A 13858-nucleotide genomic window follows, 5' to 3' on the forward strand; every position below is an offset into this window, starting at 1 on the left:
TATTTTCAAGTCAAAATTGTACAAATACAATTATTTGAGTAAATGTACTCTGTTATTTTCCTGATCTTCTGTAATTCAGTTTCATCAGTTCTCATAGACTGTGAGAAGTTAAATATGATCTTTTCTAAAATAATATTTAACAGATATGAGCGCTGACATCACTTCGTGTGAGTCTTTGGGTCCATTGTTTAGGAAATAACATCGTTAATGAAAAGAAAAACCTCAGTTTGGGACAAAACTGGAACATCGTTTGCTGCAGAGACACAATCACGCTGAATAATCTGACTTTTAAAGATATAAATCAAGTGATTGATCCTGAAACTAGTAAAATGAACACACACACACACACACACCATCAGAACGGGGAAGTGTGTGTGCCGGTGACCTTGACCCAAACAAACTGTACTGGTCAGACTGGTGAGGAAACGCTGACCTGTTACTGATCAACAGTGACATTAAAGATGAACTGGAGTTGGTTTACTGACACTCACCAGTTCGTTTGACCAGTTCTGGAAAAATGACCCACTGTCGGTGCATTTTATTAAAAAACAAGTGACGTTTCAGTTCGTACGTTTTCTGACGATGTGACAGTAAAACACAGCAGCTTACATTTTTAGTAACTAAGTACATTTACTCAAGTTCTGTACAACTGTGAGGTACTTCATTTGCATTTTATGCTACTTTAAACTTCTACTTGTCTACATTTTGGGGGCAAATATATACTTTTCACTCCGCTACATTTATTGTGATAGCTTTAGTTACTAGTTACTTTGCACAGTCAGATATTTATACAAAGTATAATCAAGTAATAAATTATGGATTATAGATGTGAATTAAGCCACCAAAGTAACTAAAAGACATTTTATACATATTTACTAAATTATAAGTGAAGTAAAAGAAGTCAAAAATGAAGTATGAAAGGTAAGGTTGAGTTACGGTGTCATGTTGATGTGCAGATTTGTAGAAATGTGAGCAGATTAACAAGAAGAGTCTCTGTTTCTGCACCAAACCAGAGATGACCAGGACTGATACCTGCTTATCTGTCCGGTTGCCATCTTTGTTTGCGTCCAGGAATGATGACACACACACGCCGTATAAACCTTTGGCCACGCCCTCCAGAACGACGCAGCGTTTTCACCGTCGCAAAACTGTTTTCTGATCTTAAACTGTCGAGGTTAAGGTTTGGTTGAGTTTAGGCGCAAACCACCAACGTCGTGATTTGGGTTAAAATCAGTACTAACTAAGGTTGAGGAACCATGTCGTCGCCATGGTTACAATAATAACAAGGGCGGTCGTGGTTAAAGGAAACTGGCGCTAACTGACGGTAGGAGACAGGAAGTGAACAACACCATGTTTTGTTGATGTCGTGAGTTTCAGATTTATTACGTTTTGTATTTTATTAATCGTTGGAAGCTTTATTACACGACCTGCTGCGTATCTTTATCACGTTTAACTTGCTGCATTGATTCAGTTTTCATGATTATCGCAGCCTTTTCTCAAATATAATCATCTGCAAAAGCTTGAATTTACACACGTTTTAGAGTTCAGTAATTAGTTTGTGTGTTTGCACTTTTAAGAACGTGTGTGTTTGTTTGTTGGCGGCCTGATCCCGCTGAATCAGCTTTAATGAGCTCAGATTGTTAATGTAGTCTGGTCTGACTGGTGCTCATCAGTTGCTTTTGGTGCTTTTACTTGATGACAGACTTTTGTTGCCCGAAAAAAAAGTGTGAGGCAAAAAATATTCAAACTAATCTGACTGAGAGTAAATATGTTTTTCTGTGTAGGTTTTGTACTCATGTACAATGTTGAGATGCTGCAGTTTCTCATTATTGTGCACCTTTTCACAACTTTTTACTCTACATTTATCTGAGGTTACTGTGTAGAATCTGTTTTTTTCCATATATTATAATGTGTAAAACAGATGATTCAGAGCTTAAATTCTTGACCCTTTATTAAAAACCTACTGAGATATTGGAAAAACACCACAGAGTTGTACAGTTTTATATTTTTTGCGTGGGAAGCTGTTTCTTCTGCAGGAACTTCCTCTGCCCTCGACCGTCATGCTGCGAGGTCATCCTGACACGCTAATGACCAGTGCTCCACTTCCTGTTTCCTGACTCTCCGCTCTGAACTCCTCCGCAAACTTCAGGCAGAACTAAGAAATACAACAATACGACAGAAGAGAAAAGGATTAAGGATTAAGAATAAAGAGAGAATCTAAGTAGACTCCAGCAGAAAAGATCACAGATTTGGCTTCTTACTAACTTTGGGTTTCGAACCGCGACCTTCCAGACATTAACGCTTACCGCTGCTACCATGGCAACAGCAAGACGAGTAAAAGCCTGGTACAGTGAAACTTCTTTGTGAAATATTTGGTTTTAGAGTGCATACCTACCAACATGTTAGTTTCAAAATACGGGGTTTTAACTTCGGCGTGCCCTGACATTTTGAACAGCTAACGTAACTTAGCTGGAGAGAGAGCAGCTGCGCACACGGCCCTTAGATCGGGGTGTGGGTTGCCAGGTTGCGGTGATAGATGGGTTTCTGGGAACAAACTGGCAACAAACATCCAAAACTTGATTCCGTGTTTTAATAATAAAGTTATTTAATTACGGGAGTTTCCCGAGCTTTCCGTCCCTTCAAAGGTCAGCTCTGTCAAGGTGGCTTGCTGTTATGCCGGGTTCATGACATATCAGAGTTATCAGAATCAGAATCAGAAATACTTTATTGATCCCCGAGGGGAAACTCTTTTGTTACAGCAGCTCACTGTCACGTCAGTGCACACAGGAAGAGAAGCACTGAGCAAATCAAATATAATACACTATAAAACAGGTCAGAAAATAAATTAAGTACCAGGTGGGTATAAGTATAAAATAAAATAAGTGTGAAGTACAAAGTGGGTTTACCGGTTGATGATAATAATACGGTATAAAGTAATGGTGCATGAACTGTCAAGTTAAGTGTAGCTTGTTAAGGTTATAATGAGACGGAGGATATTGCACAGCAGTAATAGAGTTATGAAGTATGAAAGGTAAGGTTGAGTTACGGTGTCATGTTGATGTGCAGATTTGTAGAAATGTGAGCAGATTAACAAGAAGAGTCTCTGTTTCTGCACCAAACCAGAGATGACCAGGACTGATACCTGCTTATCTGTCCGGTTGCCATCTTTGTTTGCGCCCAGGAATGATGACACACACACGCCGTATAAACCTTTGGCCACGCCCTCCAGAACGACGCAGCGTTTTCACCGTCGCAAAACTGTTTTCTGATCTTAAACTGTCGAGGTTAAGGTTTGGTTGAGTTTAGGCGCAAACCACCAACGTCGTGATTTGGGTTAAAATCAGTACTAACTAAGGTTGAGGAACCATGTCGTCGCCATGGTTACAATAATAACAAGGGCGGTCGTGGTTAAAGGAAACTGGCGCTAACTGACGGTAGGAGACAGGAAGTGAACAACACCATGTTTTGTTGATGTCGTGAGTTTCAGATTTATTACGTTTTGTATTTTATTAATCGTTGGAAGCTTTATTACACGACCTGCTGCGTATCTTTATCACGTTTAACTTGCTGTATTGATTCAGTTTTCATGATTATCGCAGCCTTTTCTCAAATATAATATTGAATTTCCACATGTTTTAGAGTTCAGTAATTAGTTTGTGTGTTTGCACTTTTAAGAACGTGTGTGATAAAGTTGTGTTTGTTTGTTGGCGGCCTGATCCCGCTGAATCAGCTTTAATGAGCTCAGATTGTTAATGTAGTCTGGTCTGACTGGTGCTCATCAGTTGCTTTTGGTGCTTTTACTTGATGACAGACTTTTGTTGCCCGAAAAAAAAGTGTGAGACAAAAAATATTCAAACTAATCTGACTCAGAGTAAATATGTTTTTCTGTGTCTGATTTCTGGACGTTCAGCGTTTTCTCTCAAACAAAAATTTAAGTTTTGTACTCATGTACAATGTTGAGATGCTGCAGTTTCTCATTATTGTGCACCTTTTCACAACTTTTTACTCTACATTTATCTGAGGTTACTGTGTAGAATCTGTTTTTTCCCATATATTATAATGTGTAAAACAGATGATTCAGAGCTTAAATTCTTGACCCTTTATTAAAAACCTACTGAGATATTGGAAAAACACCACAGAGTTGTATAGTTTTATATTTTTTGCGTGGGAAGCTGTTTCTTCTGCAGGAACTTCCTCTGCCCTCGACCGTCATGCTGCGAGGTCATCCTGACACGCTAATGACCAGTGCTCCACTTCCTGTTTCCTGACTCTCCGCTCTGAACTCAGCAGCAAACTTCAGGCAGAACTAAGAAATACAACAATACGACAGAAGAGAAAAGGATTAAGGATTAAGAATAAAGAGAGAATCTAAGTAGACTCCAGCAGAAAAGATCACAGATTTGGCTTCTTACTAACTTTGGGTTTCGAACCGGCGACCTTCCAGACACCAACGCTTACCGCTGCTACCATGGCAACAGCAAGACGAGTAAAAGCCTGGTACAGTGAAACTTCTTTGTGAAATATTTGGTTTTAGAGTGCATACCTACCAACATGTTAGTTTCAAAATACGGGGTTTTAACTTCGGCGTGCCCTGACATTTTGAACAGCTAACGTAACTTAGCTGGAGAGAGAGCAGCTACGCACACGGCCCTTAGATCGGGGTGTGGGTTGCCAGGTTGCGGTGATAGATGGGTTTCTGGGAACAAACTGGCAACAAACATCCAAAACTTGATTCCGTGTTTTAATAATAAAGTTATTTAATTACGGGAGTTTCCCGAGCTTTCCGTCCCTTCAAAGGTCAGCTCTGTCAAGGTGGCTTGCTGTTATGCCGGGTTCATGACATATCAGAGTTATCAGAATCAGAATCAGAAATACTTTATTGATCCCCGAGGGGAAACTCTTTTGTTACAGCAGCTCACTGTCACGTCAGTGCACACAGGAAGAGAAGCACTGAGCAAATCAAATATAATACACTATAAAACAAGTCAGAAAATAAATTAAGTTCCAGGTGGGTATAAGTATAAAATAAAATAAGTGTGAAGTACAAAGTGGGTTTACCGGTTGATGATAATAATACGGTATAAAGTAATGGTGCATGAACTGTCAAGTTAAGTGTAGCTTGTTAAGGTTATAATGAGACGGAGGATATTGCACAGCAGTAATAGAGTTATGAGTAATATCAATATCAATAAATAGGGAATTTTAAACTAAAATATACACAGAATATTGCACAATTATGTCAAGTATTGCACAGATGTAATGATCAATGTCCAGTTTAGTGACTTCGGGTCATACAGACTGACACTTAGAGGGAGGAGTTAAAGAGTTTGATGGCCACAGGCAGGAATGACTTCCTGTGGCGCTCTGTGGTGCATTGTGGGGGGATGAGTCTTCCGCTGAAGGTGCTCCTTTGTTTGACCAGCACGTCATGGAGCGGGTGGGAGACGCTGTCCAAGATGGCGTGTAGTTTGACCAGCATCCTCCTCTCTGACACCACCTCCAGAGAGTCCAGCTCCACCCCCACAATGTCACTGGCCTTACGGATCAGTTTGTTGAGTCTGTTGGCGTCCGCTACCCTCAACCTGCTGCCCTCAGCCTGCTGCCCTCAACCCTGCCCTCAACCTGCTGCCCTCAGCCTGCTGCCCTCAACCCGCTGCCCTGCTGCCCTCAACCTGCTGCCCTCAACCTCAGCCTGCTGCCCTCAGCCTGCTGCCCTCAACCTGCTGCCCTCAGCCTGCTGCCCTCAACCTGCTGCCCTCAGCCTGCTGCCCCAGCATGCAACAGCATACAGGATAGCACCGGCCACCACAGACTCATAAAACATCCTCAGCGTTGTCCGGCAGACGTTGAAGGACCTCAGCCTCCTCAGGAAATAGCCCTTCCTGCAAACAGCTTGAGTGTTCTTAACCCAGTCATCATAATCACGAGTTTACGACTCCTAAACAGCACTCAGGTCAATTTACAAGTCCGATATATCTGACTTGGCACTGCGGAAGAGCTTGAAAACCAAACAAACATGGACGCCTCACATCAGCCAAAAACTTTGTCCAGTGTGATTAAACCCAAACGTAATGAATTCGGTGTTGTATTGTCAATGCAACAGTCTTGATGACGTGAACGCTTGCAAGTCAGGAATCTCCGCATTATGTCACCGCAGCATTAGTCAACGGTGCAAATTTGCAGGTCAAAGTTCACCAAAACTTGATGCTTAATTTGCTAAAGATCACAGCGATTTCACTCCGGCTCGCAGTCTGTGGCAGTATTCTCTGAAACTGCTGCTGTATTATAAATACAACCTGCGGTTTTTGAATAAAATGAGTAAACTTTGTTATATCGTTTGGACATTGTTTTCCTTTGTTTTCATTGTTTTCTCCTTTGTGTTGCTAACTCTTTCATCGTTCCTCTCTGCCTCAAAGAGTTCCTGCTAAAACTGAAAACGTTTGCCAGGTGAAATATCAGCCTTCAGATTCAGCTGCAGTGTTTGCTATTTGCCAATAAGCTAGCTCCCACAGACGCTTCCACTTCTTTCCACAAAAGCCACATTTTGCCACTGATGTCACTTTCGGGATGCCCCCTCATGCACGGGACATCGCGTCAAGCATAAACAAAGTGTCTGCTCCCGAAGCCTGGTGATATTTCCTGTGTCGAGGAACAAAAAGTCATTAAATGCTCCAAATCCACCCAGCAGTAAAACATCATGTCTCTCCTCTGCTGCGACATCTAATCAGTCACCAGATGACACGATGAAATATAAGAGGTGTTTTTTCCTCCTTTTCTGGGCTGAGACCCAAACCAAAGTCTTCAGGTTTCAGGCTGCTTCGTCCCCCAGAGGACGAGTCGCTGTCTCTCACCTCCGACTAGCTTTAATCTGTCTGACTCATCAGGACTGACTGAGGGTTATTATGGCCTGTCAGCAGATCCGCTCATGTCTCTCGGTGTGCAGGACAGGACGGTAAAAAAATCAAAAGCAACAGGACAGGAAGGGAGAGACAAGCAGAGAACAGGAGAGGACAAGAAAAATAAAGAAACTTGTGACATTGTCCATGTAATCGCAGCGTCCACCTGTGTCAGCCCTTGTCTTTCTCCCCTCATTTCCTGTCACCTCTCTGCTGTCCACTGTCAAAAAAATAAAGGCAAAAATGTCCCGAAACTAAACAGGACAAAAAAAAAAAGGAAAGGACAGAGAAAACAGAAGGACGTGATGGTGGAGAAATTAAAAAAAGAACAAGTTAAACAAACAGATTAAAGTATAGGACAAGAGAGTAAATAAAAAGACTAATGGCAGGACAGATGGAAATTTAAAGGACAAGACAACAACATTAACAAAATGAGAGGACAGGAAACAAAAGGATGGGACGCTGTAGAAAAATAAGCACGGAAATGATGGAGAGGACAAGTTGGGTGATGGACAAATCTAAAAGAAAGGACAGAGTAGTAAAGAGAAGGTAAGACAAGATCAGATTAAAGAAAAGGACAGAGCGGGTAAAGACAGGATAGACAGAAAAATATGAAGACGTCTTCTTTGACCTGTGAAATGTTTAATGTCAACTTGTCTTTAAGACACAAGAGGAAGTGAGAGCAGAGGAGGTCGCACCGACATGTCAGCTGAGTCCCTCGCGTGAACTTCAGGAAATAAATAAAATGTTGAAATATAATTTTCCTTTTTGTTTCTTCCCCTTGTGCTACTGTTAAACAGGCTACTTTGCTCTCTTTTATCGTTTTATTCTATTCTACTTTAAATATTTCAGTATCTGTGAGTGTGTGGCATGGAGGGGGTACGCCTGCATTACATCGTGCAGCTCTGTATCGTATAACGACAGTAAAGCCCATCAGCCTCAGCTGTTCTTTGTGTTTAGTGCTGATTAGAAAATGTCAGCACGCTAAGATGGCGAACAAACTGGTGACAAAATACGTTAACTAACTATATTTTTATATATCTTCTTTCATCACAACCGCTTTGAGGTCTGAGGTGAGGCCAAAGGCCAAAGGTCACAGGTCAAGACGAGAGAGAAGAAGTGCCGGGATGGGTGAGAAAATAAAAACAAAGGCGAGAACACTTTATTGTTTTTGTCGCAGAAATAGGAAAACGAGAGAAAAAAATACTTTGTCTGATTAAAACATTAAAAATACTCTAAATATGATTTTAAACAGGAAAGAAAATGTCTCACTCCATGCAAGGGGCACTCCGGCTTTTAAAGAGGCCGCACTGCTGGAGGGAGCCTGAGATCAAAGGTTAAGCCCTTCTCGAGCCGTTGTGACCTGGAGGAAGCTCTCCATGCTTCTGTTAGTTCCTGCATAGTTGCTGCAATGACCTGGAGGGAGTTCACCATGCTTCACCGTTAGCAAAACGCTCACTTCACTGCATCACGCCCGTCCCGTACTCCTGACTGGCCTGTCCAGTTCAGAGTTCATTTTAAAATTTTCATTTGTCTTTAATGCAGTCAGTTCATCTGTTTGAGATCTTGAGCTTGGCGAGTACGATCTGCTGGGCAAACAGTGGGGCGGTGCAAACAGTGGGGCGACGTTGCCTGCAGTGGCCGGTCGAAACTCTGAACTCTCTGCCCGCTGACTTACGTTCATCACTGAGCTGCCTTTGTTCAAAGCCAAACTTAAAACCCACTTATTTAGAATAGCTTTTAACACTTAGTGGCCCTGCGACACTTCTCTTTATCTTAATGTCGTAATGTGCTCTGCTGACCTATTTGTACTTTTATTATCATTTGTTATTATCATTATTATTATTTTTATCTCGTTTTTAATGTTGTACAGCACTTTGGTTCAGCTTCGGTTGTTGGAAGGTGCTATAGAAATAAAGTTTGATTGATTGATTGAGCTAAGACAAGCGCTTCACTGCTTGGTGTCCAGATAAACGGCGGTGGAAGAAAGAAATGCTTTTACTCAAGTAAAGGTAGCAATACCACAGTGTAGACGTGCATCGTACATAAAGTAGAAGTACTCGCTATGCAGAACGGCCCATTTCAGAACAACATGTATTATATTATTGGATTCTAATGATTGATGCATTAATGTGTTCATCACTTTAATGTTGCAGCTGCTGAAGGAGGAGCTCATTTCATATATATATATATATATATATATATATATATATATATATATAGTATATTACTTTATGTACTGCTTGTGAATTTCCTCTGGGGATCAATAAAGTCTTATTGACAGAATAAATTCATCATGAGCCGTGGTCGTCCCTCACAGCTGCCGTTACGTGTTTTTAACACCAGATGTCGCCACTGACTGAGGAAACAAATGGAGGCAGTGACGATCGATGATGCTGCAGCCACACACACACACACACACACAAACACCCCATTGAAGAATTTGCTGCCTTCCTCTTCATTCTGACTGACATCATCGCTGCTCGCCCCAACCCCCCCCCCCCCCCCCCAGACTTTTCCCTCAAAATCAATAGTTATGATGTATTATGGATGCCGTGTCCCTATTATGCCAGCAGCATCAGTGAAACCTATCTGTGTCTCGCTCCCAAAATTCAAATCAAAGCGCTCCTTTAATGGCGGGGTGAGACGAGTTCACACCGCTGCAACATCAGTGGTGATTTACACGCTTTAATAACCTCTCAGTCTCAAAAAAAACAACAAAAAATGATGCAAGGTTCAAGCTAAAATACACAGGCAGGTTTGACGTCAGTCCTGAGAGGATACGAGTTTTTTACAGGACAGGGACGGTGTTCAACCTGAGCAGAAGGTGATGATGATGATGATGATGATGATGATGCAGGCCGAGCTGCAGAAGTGACAGGAAAAGTGAGTGAAGTTTGGTGTGGAGCGGGTGACTCAGTCTCGGGCTCCGCCGGGGGGGAAGTTTGTTAAAAACACACCCGGTTGTTTCTGGAGGAGTGTTGAGCTGCAGAGTCGGGATGCTAAACACACACAGAGGCCATCAAGTCTCGGTGGTCAAGGCCACGTCCGGGACCGCAGAAACACGGCGGCCCTCGTTGTTTTCTTGCGCCTAAACTTCGGGCCCAGAAGAAAGCCGCTACAGGCTTCAAGTGCAGTCGACGCCGAGCGAGCCGGCTAACCGCTGTAGTCGGCGAGCTGACCGCCGACACGCTAAAATGCTAGCACCTAGCTATCGTCTCGGGACTGTTTCATTCAATTAAAAGTTATTGATTCAAACGACGTGCTTGTACCTGTAGCCCCATAAAGGATTCTGTATGCTTCACACTGACATCATGTGACGTGTCAGCTGACGACGTCTAAAGGCAAAAGGCCCGCAGAGCTGAAGCGATTAGTCGACTGACAGAAAATTAATCGGCAGCAATTTTGATGAACGGTTTTATGATGCAACAGCGATTTCTCTGGTTTTTATCTTCTGTGGGTGTAGATTGAAAATCTTTGGGGTTTCGGACGATTGGTCGGACAAAGCCAAAGTTTAATTTAAATAATACGTCAACGTGGGTCATCGTTCACTCTGTTCTCACGTCTCGCAGTCCGAACGCTTCGTAGAGGACGTAGTTGTCGTGTCTCTTTGCGGTCTCAACGCGATGGATCGTCCAGACGTCTCTCCTCGCAGACAGCGATCGCGTTGCAGTCGATTGTACGCCAGACCAACACCGTGTGTGTTGTCTGTTTTGCAAAGCTTTATTGATATTCTGTATTTTTCTTATAGTCAACAAATCTCATGTTCAAACCAGCAACACGTCGGTGCGTCTCTCAGCACCGTCTCACTTCCTGTCTGCGGCTCTCAGCTGCGAGCCCGTTGGTTCCTCCTGAAGACGTTAATCTTTAAAAACACCTCACAGATATATAGATTTATTTAAAAAAAACAAACAGTTTTTATCAGACCAACAGGAGGAAATAGTGCATCTGTTGGGGGCTATTTTCAGCGGCGGATGAATCTCAACGCGATGGATCGTACAGACGTCTCTCCTCGCAGACAGCGATCGCGTTGCAGTCGGTTGTTTAAACGAAAAGTGACTGAAGTAGTTGTGTGAAGAATGAAAAGCTCAAACCTCGCACCCCCGTACGCCAGACCAACACCGTGTGTGTTGTCTATTTTGCAAAGCTTTATTGATATTCTGTATTTTTCTTATGGTCAACAAACCTCATGAAAAGACACGTCGGTCCGTCTCTCAGTACCGTCTCACTTCCTGTCTGCGGCTCTCAGCTGCGAGCCCGTTGGTTCCTCCTGAAGACGTTAATCTTTAAAAAACACCTCACAGATATATAGATTTATTTTTTAAAAAAACAGCTGCTCGCTGTAGTTTTTAATCAGACCAACAGGAGGAAACGGTGCGTCTGTTGGGGACTATTTCCAGCGGCGGATGAATCCACATGTGGTGCTGTAGTGAGCGTTTGGGGGCAGAGAGCACAGAGGAAAAAGATAAATCAGGTCTTTTCATGATGACAAGAAGAAAAATACAGAAGATCACCAGAGTTACACGTTAAGAAGGTGTGTGTGTGTGTGTGTGTGTGTGTGTGTGTGTGTGTGTGTGTGTGTGTGTGGGGGGCGCTGCAGTTCCTCCTGTCCACCAGCAGGGGTCGCTGACGAGTCAGACCTTTTTAAAGAATCATAAGTGGGGCACCGAGGTGAGACCATCTCTGTGTCTGCCTCTGATTGGACGAGAGGAGGACGGATCGTGTTTGAAGGTCACGCTCAAAGTCAAACAACAACAAGGTCACACGCGCACGCGCACACACACACACACACACGCACACACACACACATCTGGCCATTTTGTGTCTGTCCAAGAGTTAAATGTTTTCAGATCTGAGACGCTTGGAAACCGTCCGGAGACCCAGTTACTGTGTGTGCGTGCGTGTGTGTGTGTGTGTGTGTGTGTGTGTGTGTGTGTGTGTGTGTGTGTGTGTGTGCACGTGTGTGTGTGTGTGTTCCCCTCCTGCTGCAGCACTGCATCGCCTCGGGGAAACATCTGTGTTAATATGCAGGAGAGAGAGAGAGAGAGAGAGAGAGCGTTGGTTTGTTTCAGATTCAGCTGACATCAGCAGGAGAAGACGAGATCCCCCACGTCTTTTCTTCATCCTCACACACACACACACACACACACACACACACACACACACACACACACACACACGCACACACCTTTTACGTTCTTCCTGAAATAATGAATTAATATTCATAGTGAACATTAATGTTTCTGTAATATTCTTTTAGTCTCAGAGGTGGAAGAAGTACTCAGATCCTTCACTTAGGTAAAAGTGAAAATACTACATAATAATACATAATACAAGTTCAAGTACAGAAGTATTATCAACAAAACGTACTTAAAGTATCGAAAGTCCTCAATCCTGGATTATTATAATTATTATTATTATTATTATTATTGTATGTAAGCGTCGGCGTGGAGCTAACTTTAACTAGTTTACGTACTGACGGGTAAATTATTAGAATAGATCGTATTTCAGAAGCTGCTGACACAGTTTGTTTGTAGAATAGTCATTTGTAAAATAAATATAATATTTATATTTAGTAAATATAGCTGTCAGGTGAATGTAGTGGAGTAAAAAGTACAACATTTCCCTCTGGATGGAAATAATCAAGTACAAATACCTCAAAACTCAGTTATATTCCACCGCCGCCTGTCGTAGCTCATCGGTCATTATTTGTGTGTATTCTAAACATTTCATCTTTCGTGTTTGTTACATTTCAAACTTTCCAAGTTACTCCAAACGCTCCCTGGAAACGGCCGAACCTGCTGGGGAACGCGACCCGAGACGCTCGGCGGGGAATTTAAGTGACACTGAGCTGTGTGTGTGTGTGTGTGTGTGTGTGTTTCTCTCGCAAAGGTCAAAGGTCAGTCCCACATGTGGAAGTCCGGCAGCTCGTATTTAACCTTCAGCTGCGTTCAAACGTGTTCAAGCTTTTAAGCAAATTCAGATTTAAAAATAAAACAAACGATCTTATCACCGGAAACAAAGCATTCGTCGATACTCAGAATCTAACAAACGCAGAAATCAAAACGCAGCTTTGCAGCGGAAAGAAGTTCGTCACACGGTTTATTTATCCGGTTTGAGCGAAGAGCGAAGGCGTCACGGCCGCAGCTGCGAGCTCCCGCAGTGCATGCTGGTCCTGCTGCGTACCTGAGCAAACCTGAGAGGACTGAAGGTCTGCACAACTCCTGCAGAACCAGAAGAAAACGGGAGGCTGGATTCGTCCACTAGGGGGGCCCCCCGGGGTGGGACACGGCCCCTGAACGAGACCGCAGGGCCAGCCAGGTGTCCTGCTCTCGTTGGACGAGTCAGACGCGGGACGCGCTGCAGCCTTCGTGTTTCAGAAAACGAAGATTTCATTCGAAGCGAAGAGCTGCAGATTTAAAGCGGATCACAGAAACACGACCACGCGCTCCCGGCGGCCTCTGACTTCGCACGGGTCAAAGGTCAACACCGGGGGACCCGTGTGACGGCCTTCAGAGCAGAGCAGCTCCGGCTGAGGGGGGAGTCAAACACGTGAACAGGTGTGCACGACACCTGGGACATTAAAGGCTCGGGGGACAGGTGCGCTGGAGGAGCCTGCAGCTAACGGAGCGGACGCTTTAAATATTCGCTGCAGGCTAAAAACTCACGTGATCAAATCAAAAAAATAATAATAAAGACTTTGGAAAAAAACAGCAGAAACGTAAACCTCGGGGCCTTTTGAGCAGCAGTTCTGGAGCTTTCGCTCGCAGCGCGAGATCTTCTTCAGATGCGGTCTGCATTTCAATCTGAGCCCTTTGGAGCCGGAAGAAAGGTCCGCCAGCCCAGAACTTTCAACTGCATCTCCTATGTTTCAGTTCTAGTTTTTATCAATGCACGAACGAAGGCCGTGAGATGCTGCTGAAAGCTCTGGAAAAAGCCAGTAAGAGAACATTGAGCGCATG

General features: G+C 43.4%; 1 protein-coding gene across 5 annotated transcripts in view; it reads right to left on the reverse strand.

The window, feature by feature from the left end:
• Positions 1-13858, reverse strand: part of LOC122866462 (protein NLRC3-like) — an 876731-nt gene that overhangs the window by 165193 nt on the left and 697680 nt on the right. The gene's annotated exons all lie outside the window — the stretch shown is intronic.

Source organism: Siniperca chuatsi, linkage group LG19, assembly GCF_020085105.1.
Source record: "Siniperca chuatsi isolate FFG_IHB_CAS linkage group LG19, ASM2008510v1, whole genome shotgun sequence".
NCBI classification, from domain to species: domain Eukaryota; kingdom Metazoa; phylum Chordata; class Actinopteri; order Centrarchiformes; family Sinipercidae; genus Siniperca; species Siniperca chuatsi.